The sequence below is a fragment of the Grammomys surdaster genome, unplaced genomic scaffold (assembly GCF_004785775.1).
Source record: "Grammomys surdaster isolate TR1022 unplaced genomic scaffold, NIH_TR_1.0 97, whole genome shotgun sequence".
Taxonomy (NCBI): domain Eukaryota; kingdom Metazoa; phylum Chordata; class Mammalia; order Rodentia; family Muridae; genus Grammomys; species Grammomys surdaster.
Genome location: NW_021604576.1, coordinates 8808475 through 8820359, shown reverse-complemented (window position 1 = coordinate 8820359; position 11885 = coordinate 8808475). Strand labels below are relative to the sequence as shown.

The 11885-nt window shown below is 40.0% G+C and overlaps 1 pseudogene; it reads right to left on the bottom strand.

Moving 5' to 3' along the window:
* Positions 1 to 385: 385 nt before the first annotated feature.
* The window catches only part of LOC114631632, a 42594-nt pseudogene continuing 31094 nt past the window's right edge, over positions 386 to 11885 (bottom strand).

Sequence of the window (11885 nt, the reverse complement as noted above, 5' to 3'; positions counted from 1 at the left end):
GCCCCCCCCCCCACCCGCCCCCTCTCCCCCTCCCCCTCTCCCCCGCGCGCTCCCTCACCCCCTCCCCCTCTCCCCCTCTCCCTCTCCCTCTCCCGTCTCTCTCCCTGTCTCCCCCACTTCTCCTCACCTTGACCTCAGGTTAATACATCATTGAGTCAAGTAAAGAATATATAGGAGAAATGTTATTTCAGAAAACAATAAAAAGGACAAGTGGGCACTGTGCCTACATAAAGTTGAACTTATGGACCTTGATATACTTAAGTCATATATGAACTGATAGCGCTGTGTGCCTTTCTACTGCTTTACTTGGGGCTTATTAAGTAAACTTAAATGTAATGAACAAAGTGTTAGAAATATCCACAGGCTCCTTCTTGGAAGTCAGTACTTAGTTGCCTTGGCCATGTACATTTCCAAGATGAAGTTTTATATTCTGTTTCTACCACTTCTGGATATCAGAAAAGCTATGCTCTTTTTTACTAAAAAGGTTTGGTGCAGCTGACATTGGTGTCCGCAGTGTTTCTCATCTTTGCTTCTGGAGGCATTCTTCTGGTTCATTGTCTTTATTTTCCTGGAATGCTGCTGCTACTGAAAGTGTTTTTGGAGCCAGAGTTGGTACTGTTTCCTTATGATTACTTCATCCAAGTCAGACTTTCTTTGTCATCTGACTACCTATGGCAAATCCACACTTGGAGATCTTTGTAGGTTTTGTTGGGAGGTCTGCAGCTGCTTCTTTGACTGGTTTCTTTTCAGCCATGCAACTGGACCTTCCCCCTCCATTACTGGAAGAAACAGTTTTAATGGGTTTTTCTCCTTTTTCAGGTCCTCCTGTGGCTCTGGCTGGCTGGAGTTTCTCAGGCTTCTTCTTTCCACCTTCTGGTCCACCACTGCCACAGCGTCTCCGTGCTACTAGAACATTAATAAAAATCTTTAGGCAAATAGTTCCTTTAAAATAATTTGTCTGTAAAGATGATACTTTTTCAATTATTTTAGTGATTTTACTATACATATTCAAAATTATTTTTATAAGGCTCATCTTTGTATATATGCTTATGTATGTATTTTAAGACAGAGTTTCACTGTGTTTCCCAGTACTGCCACAAATGGCATGATCTTCCTGCCATTTCATGCATAGAGGGACCCAGCAAGCACATAGATTAGAAGCTCAGGCTCATAAATTATTATATTGGACTGGATTAAAATAATGTTAAGACAAAATAAGGATATTTAAACTGCCTCAGTGTTTCTGGACTGAGTGGCTTTTTAGAGTTATTGTTAACTACTAAATAAAATTGTGTGCATGTGTACGTGTGTGTGTGTGTGTGTGTGTGTGTGTGTTCGCATGCATCTCAACATTGGTTAATGGTCCAAGCTATTAATCTACACTATGAAAAATAACTTCCAATCATGGTTTCTGGTAGTGCTCAATGACACTGGTAAGTGTTCACTAATTTTCAATAGGTGAACTGTCTAAAATTCCATAACACAGTCTTGCCATAGGCTGCAGTTTCCTTGTTCCCAAACACATTTACAGTATGAGTTGCATAAAGCTCAACCTTAGCTCAGGAAACAGAGGATGGGGAAGAGGAAGCAGAGAGAGTATAAGAACTGAAAGGTAAGGAGAAGCTCTTCAGAATGCCATCTTTTGGTCCTTACTTAGTCACTGCAGTTATGACCTCACAATTCTTGTTAGTAGCAGCGCTGGGCATGATCAACACTACCCCAGTCTATAGTCAGGCATGGCTGGAGGAGGGGCTCATAGGGCTCTACCCGGCTGAAATATTAACTACTAATGGATCCTGAGAGAGACACAGTCATAGCCTATAGTTGTGTGCCAATTGGTGAATCTACTTCAGAATACTTCCAGTGGTGTGAGAGAAACCTAAGCATTTTCCAAATTGGTGGCCTAGTCAGAGATCACGAGCCTATGAGGGGTGTGGTGTTCAAATAAAGCAAGACTGTGGCACATATCAAGTTGTGGTTTTTCTGTATCTCTGCGGGCCATCTAGTACAAGGCACTCAATGACTATATACTGACTAATTATAGCCAGCTTCCCATGCTATTAGCCTGTGATGCATATCATCTGTGGGATGTAAGTTCAGCCAGTGAAGTTTTAATTAATACAGCTCTTCAGTGAATCCTGGGGAAAACTGCATTTTTTTTTTTTTTTGCCAGCTCACATGTACTCTTCCTGCAGCCTCATATTTCTCTCCTGTTGTGCTCTCCTTGAAGAGAGGATGCTATTCCTTCCTCCCCTAGCACCTCCAGGCATGCTGCAGAATCACATGCTATGGGCTATAAATACCCAGAAAGCCCTGTGTCTGAGGTGGCAGAGGCTGCTGCCACATCATTTTCTTGGAAATCTGCCTTTGGAGTGACAGTGTAATACAGCAGTTAGAAACATGTTCACAAAACATTTCTGAGTGAGGCAGGGAGAAGAGACGAAACTGAGATACTGCTGTGGCCTTCATACATCCGTTTATAACTTGCCTAAATATTTATTTATCGGCATGTCAGCACGGCTGAAACGAGAGTCAATAATTCATTTCAATCCAGAGCTGCATTCCGTGAAGTGTGTTTTTTTAGGAAAAAAAGTTGTTCTGTGCATCTAAACTTCTACCCCTTTTTAAATTGTTTTATATTATTTTTTTGATAGCATCTTATGTAGCACATATATAAACACAACGTGTTGTCCAGCCTGGCCTTGTACTTCATGATCCCAGCCCCAAAATGCTAGGATTAGAGGTATGGATCACCATGTCTAGTTTTAACCCTTTACTATATCTCACTGAAGAAATATCTAGTATTTACTTATATGGCATTTTCTTTAGATTCCCACCACTCAAAGATGTATTCCAGTTGAGCAGAAAAGAAATGTGTTAGAGCATAACTATATTTCCCATGCTTAGTACATTGCCTTTGAGAACAGTTCGATGTCATATGTAATCAAGCCCAGGAGAGATGGCAGCTAAGGAAGAGAGGGAGAAGGAGAGGAAGAAAAAAACAGAATGAGATGAAGAAAACTCATTTACCAATGAAAAGAATTATGTGTCTGTATTCCTCACCTCTGACATCAAATGAAAGAGAGACAACATAGTCCACACTTGTGGTTCAAATACAAGTCTCTGGAGCAGCTCCATTTGTGTTCCAAGAATAAGATCTCCCCTTAGTACGGCTCTAAGATCCCACCTGACCTAGCCTTCATCTGTCTCTCTTGCACCAAACTGTCCTTGACATCTCCACTTAAGTGTCCTATATTTTATATGCTGTTATGTTCTGAATTCACCTCACACTTGCTAGCCTGTGGGCCTTGGCGTACATTGTGCTATCTGTCAGGGCTTCTACCGCCTCTCCAGTAGTCAATTCCATTCCATCTCTGAGTCCTCTTCAGTGTGTCCTTTCTTCCAAAAAGTCTTCTAGGCCACTGAATGAGGATCCTTTGGGAAGTTTCTCTTATGACCCTTCAGTTGCTGCACTGTGATTGCTAATGTACTTGCCTCCACAGATATTTCAGGAGCCACTGACCATGGCTTAATTGTTAATTGTATCTTCAGAGTGGAGGAAACATCAAGTTAATGCCTTGATTTTCCTGACGATTATCAGAAAGATGTGGGAAGACAAGCACTGAAGCAATGGAGTCAAGAATTACACTGGGAAAGAGAAGAAAAACAGAGTAACATTTTTCATTTTAAGATTAGTGTTTTGAATATGAAACTCATTCAGTGCAGCAGCGGTTACTTCTGGTCCCTATAATTCTGTCTTGAAGACTAACTTGTTTGGGGTGATGTCTCAATAAGGTGATGTGGAAGTCTAGTCATGGACCAGGAGGTGGGCAACATTTGGGATGTAAATAAATAAAATAATTAAAAAAACCCCACCTACCTCTGAAACAATAGTTTGTATTATATACATTCAAATCAAAAGATCATGTGAAAAAACTTGATTGTTCAGAAATTTTAAAAACAGAGAAGGAAAACTAAGAGAAACATTACTTTCATGAAAAAATAATATTACTTAATTGTTTACATTCTCAAATCTTTCATTGGAAAACATTATGTTCAACAATTCTTTTGAACCCTATCAAGGCATGTAGTATATAACAAATACTGATGCTTATTATTCTATGCAGACTACAAACTCATGAAATATCTGTTATCAATTTATGATAGTTTATTTATAACATATGAAGTTGTCTGGTAAGATTTAATTGGCTTAAACTGCAAAAAGTATTTACCATTAAATAACAAAGTCATACCTCAAAAATACATAGATAGCTTCAAGAAGTTGAAGGATGGAATAAAAATACCCACTAACAAATGTCACTGATACATTAACTGTCACCCTTAAAAATCACCTTGTTTCTTAATTAGAATTCTTCAAGCATACCAGCTGAACCTTTCGTCACTGTGCGCCACACCCTGGGTGAATTCAAAGCATGGGCGAGGATTATTTTCTAGTTAACGGAGCATGTACGTTTACTTTAATATTCAAGGTTATGATGAGTGAAACGTAAACGGGGAAGTTTCCTCTTTATCAAGGGTCACGGTATAATGGCAGTACTTTATGAAATAAATGCTCAATTAGCATAAAACAAATGGAAGGTCATTACATTTCACTTGGGCTTTGTATGCAGTCTGTGAAATGTGCTTCCTACAAATTGGTATGCTGTAATACTTTATATACGTGGTTAATCCAGGGGCTTCAGCCTTATCTTCTCCTCATTATAAAATGCATGGCTCCACTGTAGTAATGATAACTGAATTCTTCCTTGTCTCTGAACTCTGTATAAACCGTTCTCTGTCTTTAAAGTCACTTCTTCCTTTTGCTCACTATAAACCCTTCCTCCAGACATTTCAAACATGTATCTCTCCACATACCATCTCCATTGCATTCTTCAATAATTCTTAGTTACATAAATGAGCTTTGGTGTATCCCATGGCTTGAGCGTGGTTTGAGGATGTGGTTGTTATTTTAGGCTGGTTCACAGCTACTGGAGGGTAATAGAGCCTTTGGGAGGTGAGCCTCATGGGAGAGTCTTGAGTCACTGTGGATGGGCCCTCAGGAGGGGCCTCACCCACTCTTCTCCACTTTCTAAGTCAACAAGTAGCCAATAGCTCCTATATAAGTTCCCAGCACTGCCATCTCCCACCCGTCCTGATCATCATCAAACCTGGGTGTCCGTAGGTACCATGCACTTGAGCCTCTACTACTGTGAGATAAGCAGGCTGCTTCTACTGATCATCAGAAGTCTCAGTGTTGTTATCGTGCTAAACAAACAGACTAATGCAGTGTCTTACTTCATTTTGTGTTGCTATCCCCAAAGACCCCCAAGTGGATAACTTGTAATGAATAGAAATGTTTTTGCTCACAGCTGTGGGAACTAGGGTGTCTAATCCCAAACTGTTTACGTATGGTAATGGCCTTTTTTGGCTCTTGGAAGGTGAGAGGATTAAAAGGGAAGGGGAAACACACCTTACCTTTTTAGTAAGTTTACCAATGCTACTCATGAAGGTGGAGCCCTCAGGGTCTCATCCTCTCTTAATCCTCTCTTAATTAAAAGGCCTACCTTTTAATATGATTACAAAGGAAACTAGGTTTTAGCCTAAGTTTTAGAGGGACAGAGGGACAAGCATTTAAACCATAATAGTTGGGGCAGTTTCATAATTGGCTAGATAAAAGTAGGTTATTTATCTCTGTCAGTCTGTTCTACCATATGTTTATTGAATCTATGGAGGTTCAGAGGATGGGGAAAAGCTGGTGGAGGCTCAATGGTAGTTTATCATCCTTTCAACAATTCAAATGATACTATTTTTATTCTTGAGCTGTTCTTGGTATGTGTCTGTCTATTTCATTTGTATTTGCCTTTCTCTACCATAAATTCTATTTGTCTCTTCTATATCTGCTGAGTCTTTGAAATCAGCAGTGTTAGAATTACTATGTGCTTCTGTGAGCAGCAGTAAGGGTTGATGATACCACTGTCACAAACTCAATTGCCTTCAGGGTTGGGACATGTTATGTGAGAGAGCAGTGAGGTACAATGTTAGACAGGGAGCAGAGGCTACAGAAACTATGAGTGACTGCCCAGCCTAGGGGCATTCCAATGCGAAGACTCATACCGCTCCTGCCAGACCAATTTGGCTTTCCAGTAACTGGTTTGTAACTCTGAGTGCCCTTACTTCTTACTGCAGCCCTGTGTGAGATGTTGGTGGTGACAGGGTGATTAACAATATTTGTTTGTGAAGTAATTGAAACACAGAATAGTAACTTTGCAAATCTCACACAGAAAAGCAACTTCATGAGTACGTCTTGGCCAAATGGAATAGATTGCAAAATAGTAAATTAAAGAGTATAATCTGAACCTGGAAGTGAATGAGCAAGATCAATTCTTTTAAAAATATATTTTCTAATATTTTGAAGCGATCTTTGCATATTTTATAAGTTTCAAGGGAGCAACTAGACAACTCAGAGATGTCTGTGATGATTTGTATGTACACTCTTACATAGACTTTTTTTTTGATTCATTCATAATTACCTTGGGAACCCTTGCTTTATAGAAAATATGCTTTCAAAGGGAGAATTGCCCCTTTCCAAAATGTCTTACCAGTTCCCCCTCCCAAGATTATGCTTTATTTGCTATTATTACTATTAGCTTTGGGGTGGAGAAGAAAGTTGGGTAACAGATGCTAGGATCTGCTTTTAATGTGAATACTTTGAAATTTTTATTCACTTCTAGTACAAGCTGAGAAGTAGGCAAAGCATATTCTGCAAATCAAGCCTGTTAAAATTCTGCTGCAAAGCACAGACTTGACTGACTGCAAGTGGAGCTGTCAGCTCGTACAGGCATCACTGTCAAAGGGCCGTGTCATCTGTCAGTGCTGGTTCCAGCTCACTGTTCCACATAGAGGCAATGCACTGTTGCCTCCCAATTGATAACACGCTGCCAGAAGCATGCTACTTTCTCATCCGTCTTCTTGTAGCTGTCAAAAATGGAATCCATTAATTAGTTTGTTCTTGTGAATTTTAGTTGTTCAGAAGACATGTAAATTTCAAAGTAAGACAAATAAAAATTCCTATCCAAACCATGATGCCAATAAGGGATCAAAACCCCAAAGTGGCAGCTTTTCCTGACAGTAACTAAACTGACCAGCTAAATTCTGCCTTAAGTGAATGTAATGATGTGGCTAGTTTCCCATCCCTTTTAATGAGGGCAAGCTTCCCAAGGCAGCAAAAGGAGAATCCAAGTTAGAGCGTCTAGTGGGGAGACGCCCTGAGCTTTGCTCTAACTAGTCAGGCAGTTTGACACAACTTAGGGAGCCTGGTTGCTGCTGCTCCTGGATGATTACCTTTCTGTGTTTTATCCCTCTCCAGTGGCTTTCAAAAAAATTTGATCGACTTTATTCCCCTCTTTTTAACGTCCCACAAATACATGGGCAATTCTATAAACTCCATGTATGCTTTAGATGGTGTGCCTCATGTAAATCCCCTCAGTATCCCAATATAGAATGTGTATATAAACTGAAAGAATTTTATAAATAAAACCTTGTACAATTCTTATATCTGACACAGTGCTTTATAAACACGAACATGTTTCAGCCTGACTCAGTGTTTTCTTTCTTTCCATCTTTTCATGTCAGCAAGTAAGAGGTTGAACTGACACTGACTTATTTTATTATATTCAATTCAGTAAGTCCTTAGTAAGTGACTGTTCTTCATAACTCTCTGCACGAGGCAGTCTTGGAAATAGAAACAATGGTTAAAATATAGTTTTTGTCTCAAGAAGTTCTTACTTCAGAGAAAGGCATACTCAACACTAATTTGAGATAGGTTTCAGAAAGTACTCATGAGACTTTGAAAGTGGGACAAAGAGGTAAGCTGTAATCCTGGGGACTCGAGAAGGGTTGATGTAATCCTTGAGCATCGTACAAAAGGTAGCTTTGTTCCTAATGAGTCTACTGCTATTTCCAAAACTCATGTTAAATCTATTCTCTGAGGTAATGGAGATAGAGTTCCAGTGTAACTGATATAACTCAGTTACCTTCTGGAGGTAACTGAATCAAGAGAGTGGACCCCTTATGAATGGTATTATTACCCTTACAAAAGAAGTTCCTGAAAACTACTTTTGCCTTCAGCACCATGTAAGAGCATGAGACCAAGGTGTTGTGGGCCTGAACTAGATATGGAATCTGTCACTGCCTTGAGCAGGGACTCCAGAATTATGAGAAATTTCTGTCGCCTCTAACCTACCCAGTCCATGGTATTTTGTTATGGCTTCTAAACAGACTAGGACAACCATAACACTTCCTGACGTTTTGTTTTGTGGACAAGAAAGGACACAGCAAAGGAGCCAGCTCATGAATGACAGGAAGCCACAGGTAAAGATGCATTAAGAAGAGTTTTAAAGGTGACAGGATGGGCTTGGCACAATGCAGGGAGACTTCTCTGAGGGAAACAGCTTTGTAAGCCCTGCACATTTTACTACAGCTAGCAAACAACGAGCCCCCCTTTTTGAAACATGCATGAGGAAGAAACAACAGTTTGGAACATAAATAAACAGTAAATGTAATCTAGAATATCTGCCTGAAATATTTTTTTGTATAGGAACTTCATTTGCTGAGACACTCTTGGCAAAACCTATCGGTAGTAGTCACCCAGCCGAGCCTTAGAAGACCAAACAGGGCTCTGGTCAGCCCCAGTCTGCTGCCGGATGTGAGGGATGACTACTTGAGATGAAGTTCTGTTAGAAAACTAAGGTCCTTAAAAAAGAAAAGCCATGGGTTCATCATGTAGACAATTTTTAATTAATTGGATCACTGTCATTCTTTTGATTTGACTTACAAAGGAAGGACATTGATAAGGGGAAGAATGGACTAGCCACAGATATATTTTGCTAATGCACAGGGTGTTTAAAATTTCCATGTTTCTTACCATAAAATGCTAACGAGATGGTTAGTTATATCTAGAAAAAAACTAACCAAACTGTGAAGTTCCCTCAGTTCCCCTAATCTAGCCAGTTTAATAATTCAGTGAGCAAACGAATGTGACTGCTTTCACAGTGCAAGAAGCCATGTCTGCAACCTCTACACCCTTTGCACTGGCATGTATGAGCCTAATCTTGGTGTAGCTAGAGGTCTAAGACGCTAACAAATGGCTTTACCTATGACTAGTACAGCCGTTAAGATGCGTCAAAACAATAGGAGTCAGTACAATAACTTCTCTGGGCCAAATCAGTAAGGTGAACCATGAGTATATGTTAGTAACTAAGAGAACAGTACAGATGTAAGCTAGAACAAGATCTAAGCTCTGTAATGACCCCTGTGTCTGAGACTGGCAGGCCTCCTTCTGGGAACAATAATCCTTAGCTGCTAGGTAATAGAGAGGGAGGTCAGGACATCAGGCTTGGGAACTCTTGGAGTATGCGAGGAGTGATACAGCCAGAGACCCTTTACCGTTGGTACCAAAGCAATCAAACAACTTGTTACCAGTCACAACAAATGCAAATTACTTGGGGGAAAATGCCTAAAATGTGGGCCTAGAAAAGTTATTTCCGTCCAGAAGGAGCTTCTACTGAGTACTCAGTGTGATTCAGAAAATATCTTAGCTAGTGTGAATATTGATCTAACAAGCCACTTCAGTGTTCAGAAAGTGTTCACAGTGCCCTAGATAAGCCCTAGCAGGTCTGGGGTAATCCTTGCTTGCCTTAGATAAGATCAGCAGGTCCTTGTTGGGAACACATATTACAAAGAGGATACAGATGGCTTCCTTCAACCTTTGGAGGCATCGTTCTTCTATGAACCACCTGTACCTTTTACACAAGTTCTTTTGTTTGGTTGGTTTTTGTTTTTCTTGACATCAAAACCTGCTTCTTTTCACTCTAGTCCCACAGTTACCAGACAGATGTGAATCTGATTGTATTATTTGAACACTCTAATCACTTCTGTCTATAAGCGATTCCTTCCTCTCCTCTTTCTCCTTGGCCTTTCAATTATCAACTACTCTCCACCTTTCTTCCTGACAGTTGTTTACTGAAACCCACTGTTTGCCTCACAAGGTGCTAGAGGGGAGAAGGAAACTCAGGTGGGGATCATTTTAATATTTAACTGCATTCTAGTAATTCAGAAGAGTTTCTCAAGACTTCTACTCTCCTGGCAGCTCCTTTCACTTTGCAAAGTTTCCTGTGGAGGATAGATGTTTCTCACAGGGTAGATTCTGCTGGAAGAGTCTTAGCCTTGAGAGAACAGTCATTCCAGTGAGTAGGCAGCACCCACCGACAGCGCAGGCAAAAGGGTGCAAGGAATGCTAAATGCCGTGACACTAAGGCTAGCCACTCTTTACATTTAGTGTGCATGTACACACATATGCCCTTCTGCACTCATGTACAAGTGTGGGAGGGAGGGAGGGAGGGAGAGAGAGAGAGAGAGAGAGAGAGAGAGAGAGAGAGAGAGAGAGAGACCAGGACACCCATGTAGAAGCCAGAGAACAATTTGTAGAAGTTAATTTTGTCCTTCTGCCATGTGGGTCCCAGATATTGAACTCAGGTTGTTAGGACTGGTGGCAAGCTCCCTTATCATTTGAACCCCCTCACCAGGACCTGAGACCCTTCTTTTCACATGGCTGGATTGGTAATCCTGATAAGCATGGGCCACTGGCACTTCTTATATAACCAAATGCTATCTGGTGAACGATTCTTGATGTCTCAAAAGTCAGAACTTCAATCATCAAATGACTTTTATTTCATGGTTATTAGGTATAACTTGAAAGGAGGTTTCTCACTTGAGATGAACACTTTGAAATCGATCACACTTGTGAATAGTGGAAGCCTACCTATATCCTTTCCATTAGAGAAATCCCTTAGAAATAGCTGTTGCTCTTTTTTTAATGATTTATTTTTATTTTTAATAACGAGTATACTTATCCCTATGAACTTCTGACAGAAAGACAGCACTTTTGCAATTGTTTACAAATAACATAGAAGATCTATTAACCTAATTTCTATATGTAAGTTTTCCCCTCCTGGTTGAATGCTTTTCTCTTTCATTAGAGTTAGCTTCCTATGACCTTTAAATTCAGTTAGAAAAGTTAATCTTCTGGTTAATCTGGACCAATTGGTTTCTGAAACACCTCCCAGTGACAAACCATTATTTCGAGTTCAGCTTTTAATTGGTTAGAATGTTATTGCTGCAAGATCCAGTAGCTGTCAGATTTGCCTGCTAGCCAGTCTGTGCTTTCTGGACACATTCCAAGTCATTAAAGCAGCATCTCCTGCTTGAACCTGGGCTATTTATCCTAACCCCAAGCCCAATGTTCTTGCCGGTTCTAATTTAATTAAGGCCTGAGGAATGTTGGAGGATGCCCCGATGAAGAGGAGGGACAAGTATACTTTTGAAAAACAAAGTCTGAGACTTTTTTGTGTGCTAAATGCTACTTTCTAATGATTAGATGAAATTTCCTTGCAAACAACAACTTAGCACTGATGCAAAATGTTCTCTTATGCCATTTACTCCTGTTTTGAATTTTTGTCTATGTTAAAGAACTAAAGGCACAAGTTATACCACAGTTAGAATGATACTAATCTAGCTGAACATGGTCCCTCTTGCCTATAGTCATAGTTACTTGAGAATCTGAGAGAATTCCAAGTTTGATGCTATTATAAACTATAAAATGAATTCAAGGCTGGCCCAGGATATAGATAAGATACTATCTCAAAAATCAACCAAGCAAACAAATGCTGATCTGATGTTAAATACACAGATAACTTATGCCAATTATTTCATTCTTCTAAGTAATAGAAAAACTTGCACTTCTGAGTTTTTTTTTATTAATATTCCTGAAGAGAGAGAAAAAGAGAGAGAGAGAGAGAGAGAGAGAGAGAGAGAGAGAGAGAGAGAGA